The sequence below is a fragment of the Lolium perenne genome, chromosome 6 (genome assembly GCF_019359855.2).
Source record: "Lolium perenne isolate Kyuss_39 chromosome 6, Kyuss_2.0, whole genome shotgun sequence".
Taxonomy (NCBI): domain Eukaryota; kingdom Viridiplantae; phylum Streptophyta; class Magnoliopsida; order Poales; family Poaceae; genus Lolium; species Lolium perenne.
Genome location: NC_067249.2, coordinates 186,322,052 through 186,329,849, shown reverse-complemented (window position 1 = coordinate 186,329,849; position 7,798 = coordinate 186,322,052).

Genomic DNA, 7,798 nt, shown 5'->3' with positions numbered 1-7,798 from the left:
GATCAACACTACACTAAGATGAGAGGTTTTTCCTCTGAATTATCTGCTCTTGGAAAGCCTGTTGAAGATGATGAACTTCTTGGCTACTTGTTGCATGGACTTGATAAGGGAGAATACAATGCTCTCATCACCATGGTGAATGGAAATCCGGGTACATCGCTTGATGAGTTTTATGAACAATTGAGCTCTTATGACATGCGGAACGGAGTGGAAGAAAATGGCTCATTTGTTTCATCTGCCAATCTTGCCCATCGTGGTGATCCACGTTCCCGTGCCCGAACTCCACCGCCCCGTGGCCGCTCACCCCCTCCACCGCGGGCTCGCAGTCCGTACCGTGGTGGTAGTGGTAACTACCGTGATGATGACAACATAAACTGGCGTCGTGATGATAAAATTTGGCGCCGTGATGATGGCCGGGGCGATGGAAATTGGCGCCTGTGATGATCGTCGAGGTGACCGTCGAGATGATGGTGGTCGCCATTCTGATGGCCGCCGTTCAGACCGCGTCCCCACTCCTTATGTTGATACGGAGTGTCAAATCTGCAAGAAGCATGGTCACCCCGCCAATGCATGTTGGTGGCGCTACTCGGATGACAAGAAAGACAGGGATGATGGTGAGAAGGGAGCAAACCTTGCGTCATATGGTGTTGATACAAATTGGTATACTGATACAGGTGCCACTGACCACATCACTAGTGAACTGAACAAGCTCCTTATAGCCAACAAATACCATGGGCAAGATCGAGTTCGCTCTGCTGAAGGTTCAGGTATGCACATTAGTCATATTGGTAATTCAGTTTTGCGCACTCCTCATGGCTCTTTTGATCTAAACAATATTCTTCATGTTCATAGTGCATCAAAGAATCTTTTGTCTGTTCATCGCTTTACCCTTGATAATCATGTCTTTATTGAGTTTCATCCTTTCTTCTTCTTAATCAAGGATCAAGCAACTCGAAGGACTCTGTTTAGGGGCCCCTGCTGGGGTGGTCTCTATCCCTTGGTACCCATGTTCCATGAGACCGCCAAGCATGCCTTCATCACAATAAAGCCATCATCCTCTACATGGCATCGCCGCTTAGGACATCCATCTTCGTTTGTGGTTCAACAAGTTCTTAGGAAGAATAAAATAGCTTACACCCCAGAAAGTACTCCATATGTTTGTGACTCTTGTCACTTGGCAAAGAGCCACCAACTACCATATCCCACTTCATCTAGTGTTTCCACTGCTCCTTTGGAGCAAGTATTCTCTGATGTATGGGGGCCTGCTCCTCTTTCTGTGGGAAAACATGCATATTATGTAAGGTTCGTCGATGATTTTAGTAAATTTACATGGATATATTTGCTCAAGAAGCGTTCTGATGTTTATCAAGCTTTTCTTAATTATCAATAGTATGTTGAGCGTAAGTTTGATAGGAAAATTGTTACTATGCAAACTGATTGGGGCGGTGAATATGAGAAATTAAATGGTTTCTTTCAAGAAGTTGGCATCACACACCATGTCTCATGTCCTCATGCTCATCAGCAAAATGGTTCAGCTGAAAGAAAACATTGTCATATAGTCCAAGTTAGTCTTGCCTTGCTTGCCAATGCCTCCATGCCTCTTAAGTTCTGGGATGAAGCGTTTATCACCGCAACCTTTCTCATAAATTTGCTTCCTAGTAAAGTGCTTGATTTTGAAACTCCTACTGAAAGGCTCCTTCATATCACTCCAAATTATGATGCTCTCCGAACGTTTGGTTGTGCATGTTGGCCCAATCTTCGTCCCTATAACAAGCGGAAACTTGCTTTTCGTTCCACACGATGTGCCTTTATTGGCTATAGTCCTCTCCATAAAGGTGTCAAATGCTTAGATATATCGACAGGTCATGTGTATATTTCTCGCGATGTCGTATTTGATGAGAATGTCTTCCCGTTTGCATCTCTCCATCCAAATGCCGGTGCTCTTCTTAAGAAGGAAATCCTCCTTCTTCCATCATCCACATCCACTTCCCATGAGAGTCCACAAAATTGCAACAATCATGTTGTACCTATTGTGTCTGTTCCTAATGTGTTGCAGGATACTATAGCTTCTGAAGAAAATCGCAGTCAACACAGTGAAGAAATCAGTGTGGAATATGAAGTTGAAAATCTGTCACAAGATGACGAAACAGGCACGGAACACGGAGAGGATTTGTCTGAACATTCTTCTGCCTTTGCCGATCCCGAGACGCCGCAGACCGAGGCAGATTCGTCTCGTCAGGCACCAGAGGCCCCCGCCAGCGAGCAGACCGAGCAGACCTCGTCTGTCGTGTCTGCGCGTGCTGGCCACATGCCCGTGCCCGGTCCGTCGTCGCCGCGTGGCAGCGCCAGCGACCAGGCCTCACCTGCCGTGTCTGCTCATGATGGTCACACACCTGCGTCCAATTCTTTGTCGCCGCGTGGCAGCGCTGTCTCGCCGCACGAGCGCTCCTCGTCGCTGCATGCGACAGACTCCCCAGGCGTGTCAGCATCCACTGACAGCTTGTCCCTTTCGGGATCCTCTGCACCCAGCTTTGTTGGGGGCGCTGCTGGGGGAGAAAACTCAGAAAATTCAAATGTTGATTCAAGTTCAAATGCTGATTCAAATTCAGCGCCTCCCCCTTCACCACCTGGAGTTCGCACCCGACTACAGAAATGTATACGCAATCCAAAACAATATACTGATGGTACAGTCAGATATGGTATGTTGTCTTCTACAGGTGAACCACATACACTCACAGAGGCGTTGAATGATCCAAATTGGTGCAAGGCTATGGAGGAAGAATACAATGCACTTCTTGATAACAAGACTTGGCATCTTGTCCCTGCAAGTAGAAACAAGAACTTGATTGATTGCAAATGGGTGTACAGAATTAAGAAGAAGGCAGATGGCTCCATTGACAGATATAAAGCAAGGCTGGTTGCAAAAGGTTTTAAGCAGAGGTATGGCATTGACTATGAGGATACATTCAGCCTTGTAGTTAAAATTGCAACTATCAGAATTGTCTTGTCTCTCTCTATCTCTTGTGGATGGAGCTTACGGCAGCTAGATGTCAAGAACGCGGTTCTTCATGGTGTTCTAGAAGAAGAGGTATACATGAAATAACCTCCAGGTTTTGAATACCCCCATGCTCCGCATCATATATGCAAACTTGACAAAGCTTTATATGGTATGAAACAAGCGCCTCGAGCCTGGTATTCTAGATTGAGCTCTAAGCTATGTGAACTTGGGTTTACTCCATCAAAGGCTGACACCTCTGTTGACGCGTAAAGCACACGTCCGTTGGGAACCCCAAGTGGAAGGTGTGATGCGTACAGCAGAAAGTTTCCATCAGTAAGAAACCAAGGTTTATCAAACCAGTAGGAGTCAAGGGCCACGTGAAGGTTGTTGGTGACGGAGTGTAGTGCGGCGCAACACCAGGGATTCCGGCGCCAACGTGGAACCTGCACAACACAATCAAAATACTTTGCCCCAACTTAACAGTGAGGTTGTCAATCTCACCGGCTTGCTGTAAACAAAGGATTAAATGTATGGTTTGGAAAATGATGTTTGTTTGCAATGAGCAGCAGAGAACAATGATTGCAGTAGATTGTATTCAGATGGAAAAGAATGGACCGGGGTCCACAGTTCACTAGTGGTGTCTCTCCAATAAGAAATAACATGTTGGGTGAACAAATTACAGTTGGGCAATTGACAAATAGAGAGGGCATAACAATGCACATACATGTCATGATGAGTAATATGAGATTTACTTAGGGCATTACGACAAATTACATAGACCGCTATCCAGCATGCATCTATGCCTAAAAAGTCCACCTTCGGGTTAGCATCCGCACCCCTTCCAGTATTAAGTTGCAAACAACAGATAATTGCATTAAGTATGGTGCGTAATGTAATCAACACAAATATCCTTATACAAAGCATTGATGTTTTATCCCTAGTGGCAACAGCACATCCACAACCTTAGAACTTTCTCACATGTCCTGATTCAATGGAGGCATGAACCCACTATCGAGCATAAATACTCCCTCTTGGAGTTACAAGTATCAACTTGGCCAGAGCCTCTACTAGCAACGGAGAGCATGCAAGATCATAAACAACACATATGATAGATTGATAATCAACTTGACATAGTATTCCATATTCATCGGATCCCAACAAACACAACATGTAGCATTACAAATAGATGATCTTGATCATGATAGGCAGCTCACAAGATCTAACATGATAGCACAATGAGGAGAAGACAACAATCTAGCTACTGCTATGGACCCATAGTTCAAGGATGAACTACTCACACATCAGTCCGGAGGCGATCATGGTGATGTAGAGTCCTCCGGTTGGTGATTCCCCTCTCCGGCAGGGTGCCGAAGGCGATCTCCTGAATCCCCCGAGATGGGATTGGCGGCGGCGGCGTCTCTGGAACTTATTCTGTATCGTGGCTCTCGGTAATAGGGTTTTCGCAACGGAGAGTTTAAGTAGGCGGAAGGGCAGAGTCGGAGGAGGCACGGGGGCCCCACACCATAGGCCGGCGCGGGCCCCATGCTGGCCGCGCCGCCCTATGGTTTGGGCGCCTCGTGGCCCCACTTCGTATCCTCTTCGGTCTTCTGGAAGCTCCGTGGAAAAATAAGATCCTGGGCGTTTGTTTCGTCCAATTCCGAGAATATTTCCTTTGTAGGATTTCTGAAACCAAAAACAGCACAATACAGGAACTGGCTCTTCGACATCTCGTTAATAGGTTAGTGCCGGAATATGCATATAAATGATATAAAATGTATATAAAACATGCGAGTATTGTCATAAAACTAGCATGAAACATAAGAAATTATAGATACGTTTGAGACGTGTCAACCTCCTTGTTTCTTTTTAAGAAGTCGGGTATCACCATGTTTGTGTTGATTTATGTTGATGACATCATAGTTACTGGCTCTTCTGATCATGCCATAACTGCTCTTTTTCGAGATTTAAATGTGAACTTTGCTATCAAGGATTTGGGTGCTTTACATTTCTTTCTTGGTATTGAAGTAAAAAAGGATACACAATGGTCTATGCTTGACACATGAAAAATATGCTACAGAGTTACTTGACAAAGTTGGAATGCATGACTGTAAGCCTGCTCCTACACCTCTGTCCTCTTCTTAGCAGCTATCTCTCACAGATGGTACACCTCTTGGCTCTGAAGATTGCACTCAATATAGAAGTATAGTTGGAGCCCTACAGTATCTGACCTTGACACGGCCTGATCTAGCCTTCTCAGTAAACAAGGTTTGTCAGTATCTTCATGCTCCAACTACAGAACATTGGACAGCTGTTTAGCGTATTCTCAGATATGTGAAAGACACTTTAAAACTTGGGATCACCTTTACAAAATCATCCTCCACACTTCTTAGTGCCTTTTCAGATGCAGACTGGGCTGGTGACTTGGATGATAGGAGATCTACAGGTGGTTTTGCTATATTTGTTAGACCAAATTTGGTTTCTTGGAGTGCTAGAAAACAAGAAACAGTATCTCGGTCTAGTACTGAAGCTGAGTATAAAGCTTTAGCCAATGCCACAGCTCTGAATTAATTTGGGTTGAAGCTCTTCTTGCTGAACTTGGAGTAAGGTTGTTAAAAAAACCAAGTCTTTGGTGTGACAATCTATGAGCTACATACTTGTCTGCAAATCCAGTGTTTCATGCTCGCACCAAGCACATTGAAATTGACTTCCATTTTATTCGAGAGAGAGTAGCTAAAAATAGACTGGCCATTCATTTTATTTCAAGCAAAGATCAAGTGGCAGATGGTTTCACAAAGGCTCTACCAGTAAAGAAGCTAGATGAGTTTAAGCGTAATCTCAACCTTTTGAAAGGTTTAGATTAAGGGAGGGTGTTAGAATATGTATCAGGAGGCCTTTATATTCTTTGTATTGGGCTTCATACGGGCTATGTATGGAGTCCCATATATGTAAACAATCTATGTAAAACGCTGGCATCGTACTGCCTCATATAACACGAACCCGTGACCGAGACAAAGGTACACGTTCCCAGCCTAACGATATTAACCGTGAGCATGTGCAAAAAGTAAAAAATAATCTTGGATCACTTCAAGGATGTGATGGGAGGAGGAGAGGCCTGCTCCAAGGATTTTATTTGGGAGTGGCTTGAGTTCAAGTAATTGGATTTGCACTCCCGTGGTGACCCCTTCATCGAGGTGGAGGTGAAGAACATCGTAAATCAAATGCTCGGTGGCAAAGCTCCCGGACCGGACGGTCTTATCGGCGCCTTCTACAAGCATTGTTGGGACACAATAAAAGACTAAGTTATGCTAGCTTTTAAACTTTTTGAAGATCTTCAAGTGGCAAACTTTAAATATCTCAACTCCACTAACATCGTTTTCTCACACAAGTAGGATGGGGCCGAAGATATTACCAAAAACAAGTCATTCAAAACTTTGGCTCAATTCTCCATGGTTTCAGTAAGGTTACCGTTCTTTACACCAAATTTTAAAAGATTTATGCGGTGCCAATTCGACGTGGCTAAACCGAAATGCAGGCCACACCTGCAGGTACCCCCACTCAGAAAATTCTTAATTTAATCGTGCAAGACGAGAAACTGAAGATTCTTGCATGGAGCATAGGATTTGAATTAGCCCAGATAGGGAGGCGCGGGCGAGCAACTAAAGCCGACTTCCTTCCTCTTTGAAGAATTAGCATAGATGGATTATTTTCCCTCGAAAAGCAAAAGACTAAGCTCATGTTTCCTTTGGTTAGGACAAACATCCGGAACGATTGAAGCGTTGTACATATACACATTTAGCCAGGCTTTATTAGGGTCGTGTTTGGATACTCGCGAAGTCGTTTCTCATTTCCACATATGTAAAATCAGAAGTTTAGTTGTGAAATGTTATATGTGTTCTTGCTTAACAGGATGTTTAAATTAGTGTCTTAGCTTTTTCCAGAGGAACACTTGACTCCACCGTTCTCGCTGGGTAGGCGCTAGCAGACTAAAAAATGGGAATGCGCTCATGGGGGAGAAGAAGATGGAAATGGCGGGAGTCGGGACATTGGTTGCGCATTTATGCGCGAAAAGTAGCCTCACGGCCCTCATAGTCTCTCGCTGCCACTGTAGAACAAATTGCATCCTCACTTTTCCTCTTGGGCAGCGAAGGCAGTGGCGGTGATTTTGATCCAGGGTAGCATCTTCTCCGCCTTCGGTCGGTCTCCTAGATCTGCGGTACTACGACCCCTCTTCATCTCCAGCATCCTCTTTTGCCCATCGTGTCCGTCTCTGGAAGCATGACGGCGCCTTCAACCAAGGTTGAGCGCCTACAGCTGCCCACTCACGCCCATACCTTTAGTTCTATAGCTGCTTTAATTTGTTCAAACTTCAACCCGATTTAACTGTTATTTTTGAGAAATTGAAATATTTAGGCCGAGTGGTTGAAGCTTTTCGTGCACGCCGGCTGCACTCATAGATGTGATTCAGACCTTGATGCTTCTCATCTACCATAGAGAGCATCACAACTATAATCCCTCCACCGCAAATGGTCCAATATTTAAGCGCGATAGAGAGAGAGTGAGAAATATGAACTTGGACATATCAGCATGAGTAGGATGAGAATGGCACAAGTTTACCAACTTATGCAAACATTACGTGAAAGGGGTGGCTTCAAGATACCATCAACACTTGTATCAAGGAGCAAGTGGCGATGTTCCTCCATGTTCTTGGACATGACAAGAGATTTACAGTGATCCAAAACACATGGAGGAGGTCAACTGAGAAAATATCTTGGTACTTCAAGCAAGTCTTGTATTCTATCG